General features: G+C 50.9%; 1 protein-coding gene across 4 annotated transcripts in view; it reads left to right on the top strand.

The window, feature by feature from the left end:
* ARHGAP39 (Rho GTPase activating protein 39) overlaps positions 1 to 25,005 on the top strand; it is a 161,883-nt gene that overhangs the window by 71,461 nt on the left and 65,417 nt on the right. The window contains exon 1 of one of the 4 annotated variants that reach the window (XM_054192202.1): positions 23,180 to 23,233. The exons of the other annotated variants lie outside the window; for them this stretch is intronic. The gene's annotated coding sequence lies outside the window, so the exon portion shown is untranslated. Of the gene's footprint in view, positions 1 to 23,179; positions 23,234 to 25,005 lie in introns of those variants that run through there. 4 annotated transcript variants of the gene reach the window in all.

Raw genomic sequence — 25,005 nt, 5'->3', positions numbered from 1 at the left:
TTTCATGTGCCCTGTCGATTCAGGTGACGCTTTTGAATGGGAGGAACACAAAAGTCTCCATAAATGGTGTAAAAGGCTGGGATCGAGGGCACCGCTCTTACGAAACACCTACTTCCGCGCTCACCCGAGGAGGCTGCAGCCACCTTCTTGGGTCTTGAGACTTCATCAGTGCGTGAGGTTTAAAGTAACTGGAACTGAACCACATTAACCTCTCCTCCTGCGTTATTCCACAAGCATCTCTTAGAGGAAGAGGTTTCATTATGTCCTCTGCACAGCCAGAGACTTGGCGTTTGACAAGAACAAGAGATTGGAGCTTCCCAACACCTCTGTGGAGCAAGGACAGAGGGATACATGGAAGAGTCCTCTTGCTTACTGCTGTAGGAGCCGTTCTTCTCCTTCCTGGATACCGGCCGGGCGATAAGTGGATTGAGAGTAGCCCTGTGGAGAAGGACTTGGGGCTGTTGGTTGATGAGAAGCTCAACATGAGCCGGCACCGTGCGGTGGCAGCCCAGAAACCCCACGCAGCCTGGGCTGCATCCCCAGCAGCGTGGGCAGGGGGGCGAGGGGGGGATTCTGCCCCTCTGCTCCGCTCGGGGGAGACCCCCCTGCAGTGCTGCCTCCAGCCCCGGGGACATCGGGAGGACACGGAGGTGTCGGAGAGGGGGCCGGAGGAGGCCCCGGAGATGCCGGGAGGGCTGGAGCCCCTCTGCTGGGAGGACAGGCTGATAGAGCTGGGGGGGTTCAGCCTGGAGAAGAGAAGGCTCCGGGGAGACCTTCCAGTCCCTCAAGGGGCTCCGGGAAAGCTGGGGAGGGACTCTGGAGCAGGGAGGGGAGCCACGGGACGAGGGGGAAGGGTTTTAAGCTAAAAGAGGGGAGATTGAGATGAGATATTGGGAAGAAATTCTTTGCTGTGAGGGTGGTGAGCCCCTGGCCCAGGTTGCCCAGAGAAGCTGTGGCTGCCCCATCCCTGGAGGTGTTCAAGGCCAGGTTGGACGGGGCTCTGAGCAACCTGGTCTAGTTGAAGATGTCCCTGTGCATGGCAGGGTGTTGGACTAGATGGCACTTAAAGGTCCCTTCCCACCCAAACCATTCTGTCATTCCCTGTGATAACTACGGGCTCATCCAACCTCACGCCGTCCATGGCGGCTGTGCCCATGGCGAGTCTTCTCAACTCTTCTCCAGTTGGCCAGCCAGGTACCGCCTTAAGCACTGGAGAAGTGCGCGGAGGGAGCATTAAATTTGTCTGGGCTGGAAAGAGCAGAGGACAGCTCTAATCCTCAAAATGGGATTCTTGCCCACAAAATGCTCGGTGAAATGGGAAAGAAGGCTAAGGCATGAAAGCAAGAGCGTGAAGCACGCCGGAGCTGTTTGCGCCTTTGGTCAGGCTTCCTGTGCCGTACCACGTGTTGTGCAATCTGGGTGCTTTCCAAAGCGCCGCGAAGCGATGTCGCTGCTGGTTTTTTCTGCCTTTTCTCTCTGCTGGAGACAACATAACTACATACGGACGTCTTGGGATGGCGGGGGTCTACGCGGTACTGCTGGTTCTTAACAAATATAGCACAGAAAGGACGCTTGGAACGGAAGAGCAACGAGATCTTTGAGATCTCCCAGCTTCCGCAAGGAGGATCAGACCAGGCTCTGGAAAGGGCTGTCGTGCAGAAATGAACCTTCGCCCCTGCACCAGACAGCCCAGCGTGGCTGAACAGATGGTGCTGCAGCATGATCATTCAAGGAATGTCATCCCAACCGTTGAATAATTGGTTGGGGGGTGGGAGATCCTCTTCCTCGCTGAGGACCAGATGGGGTCGGCTGCGTCTTTGTAGAGGGCATCGTGTTAACGCGAGCATTTAACGCGGGCTGGGCTTCTTCGCGCTGGAGAGGAGGCTGAGGGTGGATCCAGCTGTCATCTTCACCTACCTAATGTGGTGACGGAGAGAAGCAGGGTCTTCCATGGATGGCCTACAGGGGAAGGGTGGGAGGTGATGCACCATGGAGGGCTCTCAATTTGGTCATCTGCAAGGTCTTTACCTGAGAGTGGTCACCTAGAGTTAGGGTGTGAGGTGGCCATCCTTGGAGATGTCAGAATTTGAGTGAAAAAGGCCCTGAGTAGGATAACTCCAGAGTTACCTGCGCTTGGGGGGAGGAAGGGAAGGTGGCCCAGGTGACGTCCAGAGGTCCGCTCCAGCCTAAAATATTATAAAAACAGGCAAACATGATGTTGGGTTGTAACTCCTGTGGTGGAAGTTTTCCATCTCCTGTCTAGAATACGGATGGAGACCTTGAGAAGGAAGGGGGGGTTGTTCTTGCTCTTTTGGGGGCCTTATTTGGTGGGTTTTGGTTTTTTTTTGGAATTCCTCTGCTGCTTTCTGTCTCCCACCTAGAATAAGGATGGAGACCTTGAGAAGTGGGTGGGGGCGTCCTTGTTCTTTTGGAGGCTTTATTTTGGGGGGTGTTTTTTTGGAATTCCTGTGCTGGAAGCTTTCCATCTCCTGTCTAGAATAAAGATGGAGACCTTGAGAAGGATGCGGGGGGGATGTTCTTGCTCTTTTGGGGGCTTTATTTGGGTTTTTTTTTTTGAATTCCTGTGCTGGAAGCTTTCCATCTCCTGTCTAGAATAAGGACGGAGACCTTGAGAAGGAAGCGGGAGGTGTTCTTGTTCTTTTGGAGGCTTTATTTTGGGTTTTTTTTCTGGAACTCCGGTACTGGAAGTTTTCCATCTCTTGTCTAGAAGAAGGATGGAGACCTTGAGAAAGGGGGAGGATGTTCTTGCTCTTTTGGAGGCTTTACTTGGGGTTTTTTTTTTTGGAATTCCTCTGCTGCTTTCTGTCTCCCATCTAGAATAAAGACGGAGACCTTGAGAAGGAAGCTGGGGATGTTCTTGTTCTTTTGGAGGTTTTATTTTGGGGGTTTTTTTGTGGAACTCCTGTACTGGAAGTTTTCCATCTCTTGTCTAGAAGAAGGATGGAGACCTTGAGAAAGGGGGAGGATGTTCTTGCTCTTTTGGAGGCTTTACTTGGGGTTTTTTTTTTTGGAATTCCTCTGCTGCTTTCTGTCTCCCATCTAGAATAAAGACGGAGACCTTGAGAAGGAAGCTGGGGATGTTCTTGTTCTTTTGGAGGTTTTATTTTGGGGGGTTTTTTGTGGAACTCCTGTACTGGAAGTTTTCCATCTCTTGTCTAGAAGAAGGATGGAGACCTTGAGAAGGGGGAGGATGTTCTTGCTCTTTGGGGGGCTTTATTTTGGGGTTTTTTTTTACAAGATGCAGACTATTTTCCCTAGTTGAAGAAAACCTGCTGCGTCCTCCTCTTAAATTCCTTCCTCCTTTTCTGCACGGCCTTGCTCCAGTTGGGAGGCAAGAGGTTTCCTTATCTCTTGCCTATCGGGACCTCTGGGAAGCTACTGGAATAGAAATATCTGAGATGTATTAGCGGGGAGCAGCCCTCCTCGCCCGAGCCGACCGTCCAAGCCCAAGTTTTGAGGAACTCTCCTGTAGTCATGGCGTTTGCCTGCCCGAAGGGTGTGGGCCTCAGGAATCCGTTGCTTCTGCCAGAGGAGTCTCTGGAAGCAGCAAATGCTCTCGCACCTGCCAAGTCACTCTCTCGCGGTGGGTTGTTCACTTGGGGACGGGGTTTTTGCTCTTTGGGCAGGTTTCTTTTGACAAAGTTTGTTCCGAGGCCTGGCGAAACGTGAAAGCGTTTCATTTCCTTGGCGTTCGTTTCGTGTGATTTGTTGGATAAAAAGGAGCACTTTTAGGCGAAATGTTATTTATCGACATCCCCGATTTCTTTCTCGAAGCTAAATATCCAAGTTTATATCCACAGACCAAGAAAAAAAAAAAACCCACAACATTTATTTCGGTCATTCTTTTTTTGAAAAGTTTCAAGGTTATTTAGGCCTGTCTTGCAATTGTTCAGTTTATCCTTAAGGCCAGCTGTTGGGGTTTTTTTTTCCCCCTATGAGAAAGAAAGAGCAATTTTTGCTCACAGGCTTTGCCGCGTACGCTTCGTAAAAATTGACTTTGTCATCTCATCCAAGAGCACGCGCGGAAAGTCTTTGAAAACGGCTGGTTTGCTTTGCTCTGGCACTTTTTTGGGGTAGTTTACATTGTATAAAAGCATAGTGGTCGCGCGTTGGGCTGGTAGCGAATGGGGAGAAGCTTGGGAAACATGGTGCAGAAGGGTGCCCTTGCTTTTCAGCTTGTTGTATAAGTGATAAAATAGTTTTGCTCAGTTGTCTTCTCGTGCAAGGGCTTTGCGATAGGGCAGGAGAAAGTGCGCACGCTGGAGGTGGGAATCCAGGACTGTTTAGTACGGTCTCGAGATGTTCTAGGAATCTATGATTTTGTTTCATCCAAACAGGTTAATCGTCTTCTAAGTTGGTCTGCTTTTCTTTTATGCTTTTATCGTCTCAGAAAAAATAAATTGGATTTCCAGATTGAGCAGGAACGCGTGGTTTCGTTGATTCATAGACTCGTAGAATGGTTTGGTTGGAAGAGACCTTTAAAGGTCATCAAGTCCAACCCCTTGCCATGGGCAGGGACACCTCCCACTAGACCAGGTTGCTCCGAGCCCCGTCCAACCTGGTCTTGAACGCCTCCAGGGATGGGGCAGCCATAGCTTCTCTGGGCAACCTGGGCCAGGGGCTCACCACCCTCACAGCAAAGAATTTCTTCCCAAGATCTCATCTCAATCTCCCCTCTTTCAGTTTAAAACCGTTCCCCCTCATCATTCCTGATACCTTTGTCTTCCCTCCTGTGTGCATCCATGGCATCATCTTCTTAGATTATAGACTGGTCCAGTCCTGGACTAGACCGGTTTTGAACAGGTTGTAAAACTTTGGAAGACCCTCTCGTTCGTGGCTGTATGAACCCTTTGAGCTCCACAGTTGGTATTTAGAGGGGTGGTTCCTGCAGCATCCTGGGGGAAACTGGATCAACGTGCAACGTGCATTCACGGAGGATGGATCCATTGGCGGGTCTCAAAGCACAATGCTCTGGATACAAACTCGGGATGCTCAGGCTGCTGGTTTACCACTGGCATAGAATCGCAGAATGGTTTGGGTGGGAAGGAATCTTAAAGACCATCTAGTCCAACCACCCTGCCATGGGCAGGGACACCTCCCACCAGCCCAGGTTGCTCCGAGCCCTGTCCAACCTGGCCTTGAACCCCTCCAGGGATGGGGCAGCCACAGCTTCTCTGAAAAACCTGTTCCAGGGGCTCACCACCCTCACAGTCAAGAATTTCTTCCTAATATCTCAATCTAAATCTTCTGGGCTGCCAGCACACTTTGCCGGCTCATGGTGAACTTCTCATCCACCAACGCCCCCAAGTCCTTCTCCTCAGGGATGCTCTCCGTCCATTCTCTGCCCAGCCTGGATTTGTGCTTGAGGTTGCCCCAACCCATGCAAAGAACCTTGCACTTGGCCTGCTTGATCCTCATGAGGTTCACATGGGCGTTTTGGTTTTGATGAGTTTCTCCCCACGCTTGTGTCTCGGCGACCACCAGAGATGGCTTTCTTCTCGCTCCCTGGGCTTTTCTGACCTGAATACCACGGATGCTCTTGGTTTTGGGGGGCCCTTCTGCTGCTGCGTCAATTCTAGATGGCGTAGTGACAGCACGGAGGAGAAGCTGATCTCACAGGGTGTCTCCTTCAAGTGGTCACAACGTGTTTGCAACCACCAGGAGAATTTTAAACCTAACTCTCGAAATGCAAGGCATTTCCATCCCCTCGGGAGCAGGGATGGTCCTGGGGGAGGGCAGGGGAATGGGTAAGGTAAGGAATCGCAGCTGGATGTCCGGGGCTCCGCTGGGAAGGTGCAGACCCGTATTTCTCCTAGACGGGGAGAAGGTTTTTTTGGGGGGGAAGGGGGAGATGGGGAGCAACCTGCTTTTCGAACTCCCTTTTAAATCATCCTGGCAGCCTGACTGACAGATTTCGCACCAACTGTGCCGAGCGCTTGGATTCTGCGCCCGAGCACGCGGCGTGCTATCGGAGTGATTTATAACAGCGGAACATATGGCCAGGGTTCGGTGTAGGCAGCAGGCGTTTCCCCTCCGGTTTGCCTCTGTTTTTTGTTGGGTTTTTTTGCCGGTGCTTGTGTTTGGAGCAAACAATGGAGGATTTTGGTTTTCTATCGCGTGTTCTCAGCGCAGGAAGGACACGGAGCTGTTGGAGTGGGGCCGGAGGAGGCCCCAGAGATGCCGGGAGGGCTGGAGCCCCTCTGCTGGGAGGACAGGCTGAGAGAGCTGGGGGGGTTCAGCCTGGAGAAGAGAAGGCTCCGGGGAGACCTTCCAGCCCCTTCCAGGCCCTCAAGGGGCTCCGGGAAAGCTGGGGAGGGACTCTGGAGCAGGGAGGGGAGCCACGGGACGAGGGGGAAGGGTTTTAAACCGAAAGAGGGGAGATTGAGATTAAAAATAAGGAAGAAATTCTCCATGATGAAGCTGGTGAGCCCCTGGCCCAGGTTGCCCGGAGAAGCTGTGGCTGCCCCATCCCTGGAGGGGTTCAAGGCCAGGTTGGCCGGGGCTTTGGGCAACCAGGTCTAGTGGAAGATGTCCCTGCCAATGGTGGGGGGCATGGAACTAGATGGTCTTTAAGGTCCCTTCCCACCCAAACCATTCTATGATTCTATAATCGTATGATTCTGGCAGTGAAATACGGCACGCAGAGGGCAGGGAAGGGGCTTGGCCAACTCCAACTTGGGCAACAGATCCAGTTCACGGTTGCAAATTCTCTCCTGCGTTTCTGCAAAGGATTTTGCGCTGGGTCGAGCTGTGTGCCGCAAGCTTCTCCCTGCCACTTGGGAGGAGGTTCTTCTGCTAAATGAGATTTTGTCGTCCAGCGTCTTTTGCTTTGAAGCAACGAGCGCTTCACGTTTCACAGCGTTATCTCCTAGTCCTATAAATATCCCCGCATCACGCTTGGGAAGAGGGGGGAGCGCTGCATCCTAATGTTTTCTTCCTATCAGAGGGGGACCGAGAGGTTATCTGATATTTAGGCAGGAGCAGGCTCTTGCTGGTAATCTCGCTGCCGTTATCCAGAAAGGTCATCTCGTCTTACAGGTTCTAATTGCTCCCGTCGTCGCGGGGATTTTTTTAGGGTCGAACTCCGCGTTTACAGCAAGCCGCGACCGCAAGGGTTAAATCGAGTTTGACGTCTTGGGGAAACAAGGATTGTTTGTTTTCATCCCCGGGGCTTTCTGCAGCCCCGCTTGGCGTGAGTCATCCCAAGATCACCCGTCCCTCTTCCTCCTCCTCCTCCTCCTCCTCCTCCTCGGTTCCTCCCCTTGTCCCCAGCCCAGCCGCGATGGGGAATCAAAATGATGTCAGGCCGGTGACAGGTGGCCGCTTTTGGCCTCAAAACGGGACGAATCACCTGCTCACGAGCAGCTGCCCTGAGCTGGCGCCTGAGTTTGGCCGAGGTCCTTCTGCCTTGCCCTACGCAAAAACACCCTTAAGACCCTGCTCGGTATTTGCTCGACCCCAGCGGAGCTTGTGCCAATGTTTAATCTTGCTCTGGCGAGCCCGCGGGGAGGACGCATATTTTTCTCTGTATGTCAGATCTGGTGTTCGTATTTCCACACACCCCCCCCCCCCCCACCCCAGCCCCCGCCGACACACCCCCCCCCCCCCACCCCAGCCCCCGCCGACACACCCCCACCCCCCGCCGGTCTTCCTCAGACCTCCAATTTCTTAAATATTTCGGAGTTCAAAAGCACGGGGTGTGCTTTCAAGGCTCGCTTTCCGCAACTTGCCGTTCGGTTTAGCCAATCTGCGAAAAAGAAAAAAAACAAACAACCTTTTCCAGACACCCCTGCCGTGCCGGTGAGGACGGAAGATAAAATGAGGTTATCGCGGATTATTCCTCATTGGCCGGCGTTATCAAATATTCTCCTTTTCCTCCCGGTGGTGGTTGGCGTGAGAACTCTTGGGAAAGGACAAACTTGGCACTTGGGGACAACCTGGTCTACCGCGGCTGGAATTTAAGTATTTCGGGGTGTGTATTTATGGGACTGCAATCCTATGCTGTAAACTTCCCCACGTTACATCTGCACAACGGTGTTAAGCTCCTCTGCCCTGATACCACTCGAATTAGCAAAGAAATGTGAAGTTTTACTGGTTTGGGGGGGATTTTTGTCCTTTTTCCACTGCCTTCAGACCCCGATGGCTTGGGGGACCCGACTCTTGCAGTGGCCCTGTGACACCTTAGAGATGCCGGGCAGGTCACGGTCATAAATCTCCTGCTCGTTGAAGGTCTGTCACGTTGCCACCGCTCTAAGACATGTCACTTGGGCTTTTTTCCATCCAGGTTTGGTTTTGAAGCAGTAAATTAAGTCTTTGCCCTTCAGGATTGGGTCAAACTGAAATTACGGCTGCATCGACATGACGTTTTTCTTAATCAACGAGTTTTAAAAAAAACTAAAAAAAAATAGCAGTTCAAGGAAAGGGTGTCTTGCAGACGTGGAGAGTAGGGTCGGGATTCAGCAGCTGCCACCGTCCGTGCTGGAATGCCTGCCCAGCTGCCGGGTGAGAGCTCTGGCCTTAATTCGGCTTTTTTTTCCCTAAATATGATCAGCCCCCGTCCTTAGGGATGCTGCTCCTCCTGTCCCCAGAGCTCAAGGATGTCAGGCACGGAATCACCGAATGGTTTGGGTGGGAAGGGACCTTTAAAGGCCACCCAGTGCCACCCCCTGCCCTGGGCAGGGACACCTCCCACCAGCCCAGGTTGCCCAAAGGCCCGTCCAACCTGGCCTTGAACCCCTCCAGGGATGGGGCAGCCACAGCTTCTCGGGGCAACCTGGGCCAGGGGCTCACCGCCCTCACAGCCAAAAATTTCTTCCTAATATCTCATCTAAATCTCCCCTCTTTGAGTTTAAATCCGTCCCTCTCGTCCCGTGGCTCCCCTCCCTGATCAAGAATCCCTCCCCATCCTTTCCCTCAGCATAAAACGTGTCTTCCTTATATCAGTCCTCCATCCACATCGTGTCTCTTGGAGCTTATCCCTTTCTATTTGTCCTGAAGCAGGTTTTGAGGGTGGTTTTTTTCCCCCCCCTTTTAAAAAAATAGCTTTTAGGGTAGCAGGTCATGCAGGGCTAAGAAAATACAGAGGACGGGATCACTGCACCCCGGGATCAAACCGTTGCGAACAAGGGACATCCCAGCTTTAGCTTTGGAGCACGGAGAAGGCGTCGAAGTGGAGTAAAATGGGCAAAAATGGGTGAGAAAAAAAGACTGAGCCGCAACAGGGCCCCAGCTCTGCATCGGCTCTGCCAGCACGAGTCGCTCTGCCAGGCAGCGGCGCAGCTGGGCCAACAGCCACGAGGAATTTTGGGGAGGGAAAAAAAAAATAAGAACGTGTTTGCCAATATTTTTATAGACTTTGCTGGTCGGGAGCTCAGCTTTGTGATGTTTGATATACGGCCCCTGGTGTGGTTGTTTTCCCCGTCTCGGGATGGAAATGGGGGCTCTTGAGATCGGCAGAATTCCTTTTTGCAGAAATATGGGGGGGGGGGGGCACGTTTCTGCCTTCGTTTCCGATCAGTCTTGATTTTTCTTGAATTGCTACAAGTTACTGCTTGTTTATAGGCTTTTGGCAAATGGCTTAAAGTTCAAAGCCTTCCGCTCAATATTTCACACTTCCAATATCGCAGAGAGATTATCGCTATTAATAACACGTTAATCATCTTTCGTCTGAAGATTGGGATTGGAAAAGCAAAATAAGATTTTTTTTTTTTTTTTTTTTTTGAAGAAGGATTTATATTTTATTTTTTTTTTGAAGAAGGATTTGAGTTAGTGTTGGCAAGTCCCGGCGCTCGGGTAATCTTCAGTCTGATTTTGTAGAAACTTCTGCACTGAAAATTTGGGTTTGTGAATACAACACTGACACTGAAGTTGTACTAATGTCTAGACCTGATTCGGGGAGACACATATGGCATGTTCTTAGAGTGCCAGCACAGATGAAGCCACCATCCATCTTCAAGGTGGAAACCATCTGCTCCATTGGGTTGAGGAGATGCAGCTTCACCCGGCACCCAGCTCGGTCCCACCTCGGAGGTTGGGTGAGAGCCACTCTGGAAAAGCAACTCTGCTTCTCCCAAAACTGCCCCGCAAACCCCGGTGCTGGAGCATCTCCAAGTGACTAAAGTGTAAGACGAGTCAACGTAAGGTGTCTTGGTAGTTGGTCTGGCTGAAAAGACGCGGTTTGGATCTGGTTTGGCTGGAAGCCCACGTGGTCTTAGAGATTTTAAATAAATATTAAAAAAAAAAAATTATGGATACTTGATAATAAAGTTCTTCTGCTGGGCTGATGGATCTTTTGGGTGTTCAGCGGAGGTCTGTGCTGAATCATAGAATGTTTTGGGTTGGAAGGGACCTTAAAGAGCATCGAGTCCCATCCCCTGCCCTGGGCAGGGACATCTTCAACTAGACCTGGTTGCCCAAAGCCCCGTCCAACCTGGCCTTGAACCCCTCCAGGGATGGGGCAGCCACAGCTTCTCGGGGCAACCTGGGCCAGGGGCTCACCAGCTTCATCATGGAGAATTTCTTCCTTATTTTTAATCTCAGTCTCCCCTCTTTTGAGTTTAAAACCGTCCCCCTTGTCCCGTGCCTCCCCTCCCTGCTCCAGAGTCCCTCCCCAGCTTTCCTGGAGCCCCTTTAGGGAGTGGAAGGGACCTTAGGGACTGGAAGAGACTGGAAGACTCTTTCCCTCTCTGGCTCATCCCATGGTACCCTCCAGGGCTCTCTTCCACCCTTTTTGAACGTGCAACGGCAGCGAACAATTCTGCTGCCTCTCCCACGACACGCGGGCTGAACTCTCCGGTCCTCAGCAAAGGGACGATTCGTGTCCTTCTGTCCTCAGACATCCTTTTTCCTTTAAAACAAAACTTCTCAGAGGCCGATATCCTCGAGACCTTGACCTCTCCAACTTGCTTGAAACAAGCCGACAAGCTAAAAAAGTTATTAATCGGCGTAGGGAGAGATACGGGATCACATAAGCCTCCGGCTAAAATGCTCGAGCGACTTTGAGAAGCTCGAGGTCAGCCCGGCGAATTTGCTGCTTTCATGCAGATACTCGATTCATCTCTGCCTGTTTGTGTTATCTGCTTTCTGGCAGCTTTCGAGACTTTTTTTTTTTTTTTTTAATTTTATTTTCTTTTTTTTTTTTTTCTTCCCCGAGTTTAAAGGAGATAACGCCTAGCTAACGCTCGCGCTGTGAAGTTTGGATTGGGAGCGTCGGCGTTTGCCAGAAAGCGGCCGAACTCGCTCCGATAAGAGGGAGAGAAATCGGATCCCTCCTATCCTCTTTCTGAAGCTGTCCTTTGAAGCCGCGGGGTTGGTTTTTTTTTTGGTTTTTTTTTTTTTTTATCTGCGAGCTGGTGTCTTATCCCTGTGTCCTCTAGGCCAGAAGGGATGTAACGATGCCAAAGTCATCGCTGCAAAATGGGACGTTGGGCGACGGGAAGGGTAGAAAAGCTTCCTACGGCTTCAACTCCGCTCCCCGCGACAAAGGTTTCCCTTGGGAAGGGGAAAAATGTCCAGGTGATCCTTCCCCACCCCCAGTACCTTGCTGCTTCTGGGGATTTCCTAACCTTGGAATAGCCTGTTTAATAGCTACCGATGGGCTTGTCCTCCTTGAACTCGGCTAATTCTCCTTTGAACCTATTTATGGGTTTTGGCTGCGTCGCTGAATGCATTCCACGGCTTAATTAGGCGCTATGAAAAGTCATTTCCTTTCGTCGTCTTTTAAACCTACTGCCTGATAACTCCAGAGCAACCGATAAAACGCATCCCGAAAAAAAAAAACAAAAAAACAACCCAAACCCAAAAACCCATGAGTAATCATTTCCTAGTCCTCTCCTCTGCGTTACTTTTTAGGCATAATGTGAAACTGGATTTTCAGCGGTGTCTCTGCTGATCTAAAATAGTCTTTGGCTGTGTTTTACGATCCTTTGGGATTTTTACATTCCAAACTCTCCTGGCTACCCTTCCCTAGGTCTAGTGTATATAGAATCATAGAATCACAGAATCATTTAGGTTGGAAAAGACCCTTGGGATCATCAAGTCCAACCATCATCTCCACTCTACAAAGTTCTCCCTTACACCATATCCATATATATATATTTTATATTTTACGTAAAGGACTGCAACAGCACAAACGTGTAAGACGTGAACGCTTCTCAACGGACTTGCCCTACGATGTGTCTCCAGCCTGTTTGTTCCTTCCCAGTAACTCCTGACACCTGGGATAGGGAAGGTGGCACGTGAGAGCCCTTTGGGATTCCTCCGGGGTCCTGGCTGACCCTCAGCGCCGTCTCACCGCGAAGACAGGGAGGCTCTAAATCCATGACCAGATACCGTCTCGTTACGGTTCATTTCATCCGTGACATCTTCAAGCTTTTTTTTTTTTTTTTTTTTTTGACATCTCGGTTTGACACCGTTTATTCATGCAGTTTTATCCTCAAATCAAGAAGACTTTAATGTGGGAACGCCCCTCGTGTTTGAATTTAGTCTTCTTGCCATGGCCTTAGTTTTTTGTTGCCTTTTGCTCTCCTCGTTTATCCGTCAGCTATTCCCCACACCCGCTCACATGCCATTTCCTAGTAGATTCCTTTATTGAAGCTTTAATTTTCTTTCACCGTCTCCATTTTAGTTTAGTTTCTATGGGAACAGAGACAAAGATGGAAATGGAAACTACCTACTCTCATCGTCCTACTGGGACACGTATTTTGTATATACAGTGCAGGAGCTGAGAGAGGCTGAAGTTCCGGTGGCTGCTTGGTCCAACAGGTCTTGTGTGAGCGAGCGGTGGGCTTAGATCAGGCGGTGGGTTAAAACACGACGTCGTTACACGCTGCTTGATTTACACTCGGGGGCAAAAAGAGGTGGGAAACCTCTACGGGAGCGTCTGCGAGCAGAAATACTTGGGAGGCAGCCTCTTGCCCTTCTGGGGACGGCTCCTTGCTGTCACGCCTGACGTCTCTGGTGGTGAATCTCATCCCAAATCACAGGGGTTTTGATTCCCGGCGGAAGCGGGGTGTTGCAGCAAGGGTGGGTTTTCTGGTTTGGGAGCCCTGAGATGGTGCACGGTCCACCTCGAGTGCTGTGTCCAGTTTTGGGCCCCTCACCACAAAAAAAGACATTGAGGTGCTGGAGCGTGTCCAGAGAAGGGCAACGGAGCTGGTGAGGGGTCTGGAGCACAAGTCTGGTGAGGAGCGGCTGAGGGAGCTGGGGGTGTTCAGCCTGGAGAAAAGGGGGCCGAGGGGAGACCTTCTCCCTCTCTACAGCTCCCTGAAAGGAGGGGGCAGCCAGGACGGGGGTCAGGCTCTTCTCCCAAGGAAGAGGCCATGGGACAAGAGGAAACGGCCTCAAGAGGCACCAGGGCAGGTGTAGGATGGCTATTAGGAAGAATTTCTTCATGGAAAGGGTTGTCAAGCATTGGAAGAGGCTGCCCAGGGCAGTGGGGGAGTCGCCATCCCTGGAGGGATTTAAAAGCCAGGTAGGCGCGGTGCTTAGTGATATGGTTTAGTGATGGTTTTTGTCAGTGTTGGGTTGATGGTTGGACTCGATGATCTGAAAGGTCCCTTCCAACCTGGGCAATTCTATGATTCTAACATCAGACATCCCTCTTGGGTCTCAGCTCCTGAGAGCGGAGTCAGCTCGTGGTGGGGAGAACGCAGCAGGTTGAAATGATGCTTCCCCTTGATCAGAGGGAGATGAACGTTCCCCTGCCCTGCGTGTGATGGTCATGGTTTAACCCCAGACAGAAGCTAGGACCCTGCAGCCGCTTACTCACAGCGGGATGGGGGGAGAAGCAGAAGAGCAAAAGTAAGGAAAAACTCATGCGTCGAGATAAAGACAGTATAACAGGTGGAGAAAAAGCTGCACACACCAGCAAAGCAAAGCACAGAATTCCTTCACCACTTCCCATCGGCAGGTAGGTGTTCATCCATCTTCAGGAAAGCAGGGCTCCATCTTGGATAACGGTTAACTTGGGAAGAGAAATGCCGTGAACTCCAAACGTCCCCTCCTTCCTTCTTCTTCCCCCAGCTTTATATGAGCACGACATCATACGGCATGGACTATCCCTTTGGTCAGTTGGGATCATCCGTCCTGGACGCGTTTCCCCTCCCAACTTCCTGCGCGCTCCCAGCCTACTTGCTGGTGGGGTGGCACGAGGAGCGGGAAAGGCCTTGAGAGCTCAGCAACAACCCAAATCATTAGTGGGTTGTCAACACCATTCCCATCCCAAACCCAAAACATAACACCCTACCACCTGCTCGTAAGAGAGTCAACTCTATCCCAGCTGAACCCTTGGCCGTGGGCAAGGCAGCTTCTACGCGCGAAGCAAATCCTCCACAAACGGCAGCGCTTAAGTTTGTCCCTTCTGCGTTTTACAAGGTTTTCCTCGCGGCTCACCCATGATTAGGGGAAGGGTAATTTCGTTTGTACTCGCTTTTTGTTGCTCGAGCCGACCTTTTGCAAAGAAGCGAAGGCTTATGCGAGGTCTCTGCAGTTCCCATAGTGATGGTGATTATTAATATTTAAAAGCGGCGTTCCGGGTTATCCAGATATCTATTTCTTCAGAACGGAAAGGAGCTGGCACGAGCTGTAAGTTCCCAGTGTCGAGCTGGCAGGGAGAGCTGGGAGGCTCAGCCCTATGCAAAAATAATCCTCGGTGGTTTGGCTTCCAGAAGCGCTGAAGAAGAACCCGGCGAGCTGGGAGCAAGCGGCCCAGGAGCTTTCTCAGAAAGCATTTCAAGTGAACCGCCTGCAGCGATGCCGTATCTAAATACGTGTTGCCCCAGTTGAACCGGGGCCGGGAATTACTGAGGGCGTGTAATTTAGATTGCAAATTACTCTTGGGTTGCAAATCTCGTGTTCGTTATCTCCAGCGAGGAAAAGGCACCAGAGGACTTAGGGGAGGTTTGGTGCAGACACCGTCGGTTCTGCCGTGCCGTGTTGCCCCTGCGTGGGTGCCTACCTCTTCCATTCTATGATTCTGTGATTCCAGAGCAGCCGAGTGAGCGGGGGTGGCCCAAACAGCCTCTCTCAAACCCAGCTCCATGGGGGTCTGCAGAAAGCAAGCGATCCGCGTGCCGCGTGTTTTTCAGCTGCCGAATTCATCGAATCATGCAATGGTTTGGGTGGGAAGGGACCTTTAAAGACCATCCAGTCCAACCCCCTGCCCTGGGCAGGGCCACCTCCCACCAGCCCAGGTTGCTCCAAGCCCCGTCCAACCTGGCCTTGAACCCCTCCAGGGATGGGGCAGCCACAGCTTCTCTGGGCAACCTGGGCCAGGGGCTCACCAGCTTCATCATGGAGAATTTCTTCCTTATTTTTAATCTCAATCTCCCCTCTTTGAGTTTAAAATCGTACCCCCTCGTCCCATGGCTCCCCTCCCTGCTCCAGAGTCCCTCCCCAGCTTTCCCGGAGCCCCTTGAGGGCCTGGAAGGGGCTGGAAGGTCTCCCTGGAGCCTTCTCTTCTCCAGGCTGAACCCCCCCAGCTCTCTCAGCCTGTCCTCCCAGCAGAGGGGCTCCAGCCCTCCAGACGACTAAATTACATGATGGTTTTCCATCCAAACGCTGTCATCAGTCGGCTCTGCCTTTGAATGGCAAAAGGGGACGGCTGGGATGATGCAGCACGGAGCAGAAGAGTGTCTGAGATGCCTTCAACCACCCCACACACAGCAGGAAAGAGGACCCTCAAAGCCCTTTTAACATCTGGGGTGGCAGGCTGGCGTTGAAAAGAAAAAGATCCTGCTTGTTAAAAGGTTTAAACTTTTTAAGTAGAGGAGTGAAGATTCAGACCTAGATCTCAGGAAGAAATTCTTTGCTGTGAGGGTGGTGAGCCCCTGGCCCAGGTTGCCCAGAGAAGCTGTGGCTGCCCCATCCCTGGAGGGGTTCAAGGCCAGGTTGGACGGAGCTCGGAGCAACCTGCGCTGGTGGGAGGTGTCCCTGCCCAGGGCAGGGGGGTCATAACTAGATGATCTTTAAGGTCCCTTCCCACCCAAACCATTCCATGATTCTATGATTCTGTGGACTCCAGGCTCGCTGGGGATCACTTTATTATGCTCATTTTCCCTGTCCTTTTTCCAATGCAAGTCGAACCGTGCTGCCGGAGACAGAGTATGAGATTTTTTTTCTTTTTTTTTTAATTTCTGAACAGAGTAGGTGGTTGTTGTGCAACTGGGAGAAGTTATTTATACATTTCTGTACTCTGTCCCTCTCTTGCAGTGTGCTTTCCTCCTCCGGCGCGGCCGTGGGTGGAGAACTGCAGCTCTGCTTCTTCCTGGAATGTCTTTTTTTTTTTTTTTTTTTGTTCATTTTATTACCAGAAACAAAAGCTGGAGGTACCGAGTTAGACTTAGGAGCCTGGGGGCAAGAGTTTCATCTTCTCTTTCACGTCTTTCCAAGACATTGATCATTCTGGCTCTGGACCCAAAAATGTCTTCTAGGGCAGTCGTTTTTCAGCAGGGGTGTGTAGACTGACGGAGACGTAGGAGACCTGGGGTTTGTGGAGGTTAGCACACGAAGCCGTCTTGTCCCCGGCGTCCCCCTGCTCGAGGAACGCCTCTCCTTCATACAACCATGGTCCCAAAAACCCATAGGCAGGATGAGGACCTGCTGTGTCGCTCTCATTAACGAGCCTCCGTCATGGTACTAGTTGCTTGAGGCTTCCTCTGAAGGTGAAGGAGATGTGCGCGTGGAGGCGGGGGATGCTTCTCGGTGAGGGTCAGCCCTTCTTGGTGTAAATCCCGGCGCTCTCCCAAAGGCGAGAAGTAATTTGGGGTAGTTTGGGTGGTTTGGACGTGGTGCTGAGGGACACGGGTTAGTGGTGGACTTGGCAGCGTTGGGTTAAAACGGTTGGACTCGATGATCTTAAAGGTCCCTTCCAACCTAGATGATTCTATGAGTCTCTGGTGTCTGGGAGACTGAAGATGACAACTCAAGTGGAAGAGCACGATGCCCTGCAGAGCCCGAACTTGTCAGAGAACGCAGTTATGAAATACTCCGTTAACTTCGGGGCAGTGCAGCTCGTACCTAACTCTAAAAAAAAAAAAAAAAACCAAACTTAAAACCAATATGACCTCCAATCTAATAAATACGGAATGGCTGAGGATGGCGTGAAGTGGAATAGGCTCTGACACTCGTAGAATGGCTTCCTTAGCGTGTTCCCCTCAAGCTCATCATCTGCTCTGGAAGGAGATGGTAAGTGGTAGGGAGGAGAGTGGTCAAACTCTGTCTGCTGGGAGAGTCTTGCCCTGGGAAAGTCTAGTTTGTGCCAGACTTTATCCTAGAAAAGGGTTACCACCGAAGGTAGAGCGGTAACAGTATGGTTGGGACCACGGTGGACCATGATTATGGGGGATACAGGTAGTCTGAGATTACACCTGAGCCCCCGCTCCCCCTTAGGAGCTGCTGAGCATCCTTGTGGTGGCCTTCAACACTCAATGGTGGTCTGGAGCGAGCTCCGCGTCCCCATCGCATCCCCGTGGTCTTGGTTCCTTTCTGCTTTTCATAGTTTCTTAAATTAGCTTGACATTTCTGGCACCTTGCTTTTGTGCTTTTATTTTTTTTCCCCCGTGGTTCCTTTCCATCCGACCTAGTCGGGCAAATTAGAAACGGTTTTTAATAGGAAAGAATATGGTTTGAATCCGGAGATGCTGGAAGGGGTCAGTAAGCACTTGAGAAGATGGTTGAGTGCAAAAAGGTGGAAATTTTGAGATTTACTGATTACGTTCAGGGGACTGATCCAGGAAAGTCAACTTTGAGAGCCATCACCAACGTGCCAAAGCTGTAAGTTTCGGAAACAGTTTCTGTATAATTGATGTATTTAAAACAAAAAACCAAGCCCCTAAAAGCAATGGTTTGATTCCACGAATTGGAAAGCACGTAGCTTTGGATCTTGTTTGGTGCACAAAGCAGGTGAGGTGAGAACAGACATCTCCAGCTGCACTTACCCATCGCTCCTGCATCTCTTCAGGCTTCGACGTGGAGGTTCTGCTGCCGCCTTTTGCACTGATGGAGATCTCTGGGTACAGCGGGGAGGGTTTTGTCTACCCGTAGAATGGTTTGGGTGGGAAGGGACCTTTAAAGACCATCCAGTCCAACCGCCCGCCATGGGCAGGGACACCTCCCACCAGCCCAGGTGGCTCCGAGCCCCGTCCAACCTGGTCTTGAACCCCTCCGGGGATGGGGCAGCCACAGCTTCTCTGGGCAACCTGGGCCAGGGGCTCACCGCCCTCAGCGTAAAAAAATGTCTTACTCCTAAACACCACCAGGAAGCGTGAGGGCATCAGCCAGCGGGTCAACCTTGCAGCCAACATCTCCACTCCGTTCCTCCGCTGATCCCCGTCAAATGGAAGTTTCGTTTCTCTTTTTCCAAGCCCTAACGTTTCGAGATTCCGCTCTCCCGCTGCAGGAACGGACCCCGCCGCTACCCGCCAAACCAACCTTTATTTGCATCTCCCGACAGCCTCATCACCGCGCCGTGGTTTCCCTGCCGCCAACCGGCACTGCGAGAGTTACACCCCATCGAATCTCCGCCGCGTCAGCCCGCTAACCTTCCCCTGACATTGCGAAGCGAGTCACATCCCTTCCTCGTCAAAGCAGTGCGGCGTTAATACACGCAGCCGACGGCTTTTGCCTGCCGGAGCAGGCATTTCTCTTTTTTTTATTTTATTTGAAAGGGATGAGCAAAAACTCAGGCCGACGTGCAACCGATTCACTTTGATAGAAAAGTTTTATTATTTCCTAAGGTGGCGTTTAGAATTCAGTCTCTGCCTTGTCAGCACTTTCCCTCTTGCTGAAATTACTGCAGATGCATGTCAGGACGGAGCAGAGGTCTTTGTTTTCTCCCGCTGTCCTGAAATAGCTATTGCCAAGCAGGGGATGCAGCGCTGCTGACAGTCACGCGTTGGATTTCTTTCCAGATCCTTACGAGCTGCAAGGCTCAGGGGTATTTATGGAGTTAACGGATGAAGGCCGGGAGCTGCCGGAGCGTCAGGCTAGATCCTGAGCTCTGATTTTGCCTGACATTCCAGGCCAGGTTGGACGGGGCTTTGAGCGACCTGGGCTAGTTGAAGATGTCCCTGCCCACGGCAGGGGGTTGGACTCGATGACCTTTAAGGTCCCTTCCCACCCAAACCATTCCATGATTCTACAAGACTCCATTGAACTTATTTAGCATGAAAAAGCAGCAAAACTCCTGTTGTCGCACAAGCCGTGGCCGGTTGGTGGTGTTCCTCCAAAAGCATCATTAAGACAAGCGGCTTCTTTGTCAGGAGAAGCAGCTCGGAATGCCGAGCAAACGGAAAAGCCTTTCTCTGGCTGCTGTTTGTGATGAAGAGCTTTCTCCCTGCCTTGCTCAGCAGTTTCCAGGCTGGTGACCCAGGCACCACGTGGCGTATCGATCGATGGATGAGGAGCTCGTTCATGCGAGCGACTAAAAAAATCCATCGTGCCCTGATCCGGGAGCGTACAGAGAGCGGGACCCAGTCCAGCTTGGGGAGAGGGATGGAGCCAGCATTAGGTGATGGTTTTGCGGTCTCCTTAAACAGCTGTGGTTTTGTGATGGTTGCTGGACAGTGCATGGAGAAATCACAGAATCACAAAATGGTGGGGGTTAGGAGGGCCCTCTGGAGACCATCCAGTCCAATCCCCTGCCAAGAGCAGGTCACCTAGAGCAGGTCGGGCAGGAACCCATCCAGATGGGTTTGGAAGATCTCCAGAGAAGGAGACTCCACAACCCCTCTGGGCAGCCTGTGCCAGTGCTCCGGCACCCTCAACGTAAAGAAGGTTTTCCTTACGTTGAGATGGAATTTCCCGTGCTCCAGTTTGTGCCCATTGCCCCTTGTGGTCGATGCCCCGTCCCTGCAAACATTCCAGGTGAGGTTGGACGGGGCTCTGGGCAACCTGGTCTACTGGAGGATGTCCCTGGCCATGGCAAGGGGGGCTGGACTAGATTATCTTTGAAGGTCCCTTCCAGCCCAAACCACAATTCGATGATTCTGTGCCCGTCGAGCTATAGTGACTGCTGTTCTAACCCCGTGTAGAAGATGTGGAGATGTGGTTCAGCCTAGTTCCCCAAAAGGGAGGTGAACTGAAATTATTTCGTGACCATCAAAGGAGAGGTTTGCCCAAGGACTGTGGTGTGGTGGATGCAGGACAACTGGACTCGAGCTACCACATAGTTGTCTTGGGTTTTGGGGGGGAACCATGACGAATTTTGGGGCTCATCCATCGGCATGACTCCCTAGGCAGAAGCCATTTGCTCGCCAGGGGCTGGCTAAGGATCTACGTGTTGGCCAGCCCTCGTGGCACGTTGCTTTTCCATTGAAGAACTCCCCGGCTCAGCACTTGCACCCTGAGCAGGTAACTCCTGCTCGGTAGGAAAAGCTGGATTTTTTGGGGATAACTCCATCCCACTCCAAGCTTTTCCGCCAGCTCCAGCTGCCGTAAGCAAGAAGCTCTGCTCCTTTGGTAGCCTGCCCTGATTTTTTCGAGCTGCCTGCATCTGTCAGGCCAGTTAGCGAAGAAGCATTAAACCTTTCAGGTTAATGATGTATTTTCCTAAAAAATGTTCATTGGCACTGAAATTACTAGTGCAGAAACAAGCCCCAGCTCCCAAACGCTTTGCTATTCCGCTAACTGTGATCTACCTACCATTAATATTTTTTTTTTTTTTTTTTGCTGTTTATTTTTTTTATCTGTTTTATTGCTGAGGCTCAGCAATTCTGGATCTACGCTGTGCCCGCGTTCATCGGCCCCGGCTATCTAAGGCTCGGCACCAAGGAACTATGTTTTTCAGGTGGCTTAAACAATTTTTTTTAAAGGAAATTATTCCTGTGAAATAACGTGGTCGTAGTAAACCAAATTGTCCTGCCCAGAGCCAGGGCGTTTAAGACTCAAAGCAACGTAGTATAGATTATTTTATAGTTTATAGATCATCCCTGGAAACATTCCAGGTCAGGTTGGACAGGGCTTTGAGCAACCTGGTCTAGTGGAAGATGTCCCTGCTCACGGCAGAGGTTTGGACTAGATGGTCTTTAAGGTCCCTTCCAACCCAAACCATTCAATGATTCTATGATTAATTTCATTTTTAGTTTAATTTTAAGAGTGGGAATGAGATGGGAATGGTCGTCTTTGTGGGATTACGGACTAACTGGGGGATTTTAGTTCTTGGCCGTGTTTGGATGTGGAGCAGCACCGTGCCGAAGCAATCAGTCAGGGATGAGAGACTTGGGGAGCAGAGCACCCCAGGTGTTTTAGACCTTCTTCCAAGTGCTCCTCTAGGGTAGACTTGGGCCAGGTCTCCAAAACCTCGCCGAGGAGTGGGAATTTGAATTGCCGTCGCTGTGTTAACCTGAAGCCTCAGGTCTGGCTAACGCTAATGCTGCTCGATCCTCCTGGGCATAGTTTGCTCCTTCTTGGAGGTTTCAAGAGCTTAAAAAAAATCCCTTCGGCTTCTTCCCTCTCCAGCCACACGGGAGGTCCTTGCTCCGAGACGTTTCTTTCTGACCGAGACGCCCGTCGAATCAATGCGGGCTGCTGACCCCGTTACAGAAAGATGCTTGCTCGGCTATTTTCCCCCTTGGAACTGCAGTCGTCAATAAATTCCGAGTCGTTTTAAGTGTAAAATACTTTGAAATTTCAGCTTCTCCTGATCGGATTGGCTCCTGGCGTTAATTGCTGGGGTGTCAGGAGGGATGTGGAGGAGGCTTTCTGGACTTGATGGCTTGATGAGGCCTGGGGGATATTGAGTGGCGGGTCACTCAGCAAGCAACATCCAAGTTAGCCAAGAGCCTCCGTGGCTCTTTGAGGCCACGTTGACCTTAATGATAGAAATTCTGGCCCGTTGAAACCCAACTTAGATCACAAAATGAGCGCCGTAACCCTTCTGATGGCCCCACACCTTGGGGTTGTTGTGAATCGTAGAATCATAGAATGGTTTGGGTGGGAAGGGACCTTTAAAGACCATCCAGTCCAACCCCCTGCCATGGGCAGGGACACCTCCCACCAGCCCAGGTTGCTCAAAGCCCCGTCCAACCTGGCCTTGAACCCCTCCAGGGATGGGGCAGCCACAGCTTCTCTGGGCAACCTGGGCCAGGGGCTCACCACCCTCAGAGCAAAGAATTTCTTCCCAAGATCTCATCTAAATCTCCCCTCTTTCCATTTAAAACCGTTCGCCCTTGTCCTACGCCTCCACTCCCTATGAACCATCATTCATCATCACAGCCTGACCCTCGCAGGCATGGGAGGTTTATCGCCCGGCACGTGCCCGTTATCCGTCAGGAGGATGCTCTCGCGCTCTTTGCTTGGGGAGGTGACCGATGCCATCCCCCGAGCATCCCTTCGGCATTCCCAACCTTCAGCCCCGCCCCCCCCGCCCCCCGCAAAAAAAAAACCAAAAGGCTTTCCAAGGCGATGGCGCTGCTGTCCATTAAATACGCGGCAACTGGTGCCACGACAATTAAACCAACGGGACGTGGTGGTGGAAACAACGGAAAAAGATGAGTCGGAGGACGGGGATGGTGGAATGTCCTTGCAGGGTTTCTACAGCAATGAGGCGAGGCGGGTGTTTGTTCTCTCCCGGCTTTCTCACCGCGTCTCCGATCCCGTGTTGCGCTGGGGTGGAGGAGGGAATACGTAGCGTCGTCGCTGTAGGACCGAATCTCCTTCCTAGGGAAGCTCAGGGTGAAGGTCCTCGCCCTAAATAGCCAAATAAGGCGTCTGCGACTTGAATTTCAGTTGATTCTCTTGGGCTTTTGAATAAATTTACAGTTAAACTAAGTTCGGGTTCGTTTCAGCTGGCTTTGCATTTTCAGAAATCTAATCCCAGCGTCACTTCGGCTCCTTTTCTGGGCAGCGCAGGGGGGAAAAATGGATCTTGGGTGAGTCTTTGGGCTTTCCGGAGCCTTTCCTTTACGATGAGGTGAGGTTTTCTAAACAATCCCAGGAGTCTGGGGCTCCCTGGGCACCTTCCGCTCTCCTGCATCGGTTATTAATCCCTTTAACCCAACAGCACACTCTTGCTCTGTCTTGGACCGTACTCCACGGGCTATTTAAATTTAGATTACTGCAATTTAGATTACTAAATTTAGATTACTAAATTTAGATCTACTGCAAAATGCTATGGGTGAAGTAGGTCTGGCTCTATTTAGCTACGGGAGCTTGCAGCAGACTTCTCTACTACCCATCAAGGAGGTTTTTGTGGCCGATCCGGTAAATAATGATGGTAATTTGGGGCCGAGATTGCATCTGGTACCTGAACCGGAGGAAGCAGCGTGTTGCAAATCTACCTGTTCTCCCCGCTGCTGGCCTCGTACCTAGGGAATAGAATCATAGAATAGTTTGAGTGTGGACCCTGTTTGGGGGAAATTTTAGCCCTGAGGTTTGCATTTTGGGGGGGGGTGTTAAAAAAAAATGCGACGCGAGAGTTTTTTTGCAAAATTTAACAGAAGTGGGGAGTAAGAGCTGCTTTTATCAGAGCCCCGTCTCCTAATCTTGGGGGTTTTCTTCTCCACATTTGCCGTCGCACGGGGTTCGTCGGCTTCCCTGTCTCTGCTGCAGGTCCGGCCGCTCCAGGCGTAGGGATTTTGGTTGACTTTCAGCAGATGGAATCTCGGATTTGTGTCTCCGAGGGGAGATTTTTGTTGCTCTCCCTTTCTGCCGCCCAGCGCGGGGCTGAGGAAGGTGGCCCGTGGCTATCGATCCGCTGCTTTGCCAAGGTGCCGCCTATTGAGTTGCTGCTTGACTTGATGAATTACCCCCGTAAATTAAAAGATTGGAGGGAAAGAAGAAATGTGAACGCTAAATTTCTTCTTCTCCAACAACAGGGAAAACAACGATGCAGATAGAGAGGACCTGTAGCCCAGACACTGCCCGGCGTTATTAAGTTGATAATTCACAGTGAAAACCAAGAGGAAATTAAGGGCTCAATGACAAAAGGCCCTACATTTCCTTAAAATAACTTTTTTCTTTTGAGGAGCTGCAGGCTTTTACCTTGACGGGTTTATAGGCCGTGATGATCCCGTTCTGTTCGGTCCGAACAGACCTTCATCTTTTCCAAGCTCCATGGGGCTATTCTATTTTCTATTCTGTTCTGTTCTGTTCTGTTCTGTTCTGTTCTGTTCTATTCTATTCTATTCTATTCTATTCTATTCTATTCTGTTCTATCCTATCCTATCCTACTCTATATCTATCCTATCCTATTTCTATCCTATCCTATCCCATCCTATCCTACTCTATTTCTATCCTATCCTATCCTATCCCATCCCATCCCATCCGATCCTATTTCTATCCTATTCCATCCTATCCTATCCTATCCTACTCTATTTCTATCCTATCCCATCCCATCCCATCCCATCCTATCCTATCCTACTCTATTTCTATCCTATCCTATCCTATCCTACTCTATTTCTTTCCCATCCTATCCTATCCTATCCTACTCTATTTCTATCCTATCCCATCCCATCCCATCCCATCCCATCCTATCCTATCCCATCCTATCCTACTCTATTTCTATCCCATCCTATCCCATCCCATCCTATCCTATCCTATCCTATCCTATCCTATCCTATCCTATCCTATCCCATCCTATCCTATCTATTTCTATCCCATCCTATCCCATCCTATCCCATCCTATCCCATCCTATCCTATCCCATCCCATCCCATCCCATCCTACTCTATTTCTATCCCATCCTATCCCATCCCATCCCATCCCATCCCATCCTATCCTATCCTATCCTATCCTATCCTATCCTATCCCATCCCATCCTATCCTACTCTATTTCTATGCCATCCTATCCTATCCTGTCCTATCCTATCCCATCCCATCCCATCCTATCCTATTTCTGTCCTATCCCATCCCGTCCCCATCCTATCCTAGCCCATCCTAGCCCATCCTAGCCCAGTCTACTCTGGTTTTGCTTCTCTTTGGACCACTTGAGCTCTCGTTTCACCCTAGGCGGACCCTGGTTGATGGATTTTTTATCCCTCCCCGATGC

The sequence above is a fragment of the Rissa tridactyla genome, chromosome 2, assembly GCF_028500815.1.
Source record: "Rissa tridactyla isolate bRisTri1 chromosome 2, bRisTri1.patW.cur.20221130, whole genome shotgun sequence".
NCBI classification, from domain to species: Eukaryota; Metazoa; Chordata; class Aves; order Charadriiformes; family Laridae; genus Rissa; species Rissa tridactyla.
This window is presented reverse-complemented; position numbering and strand designations above follow the sequence as displayed.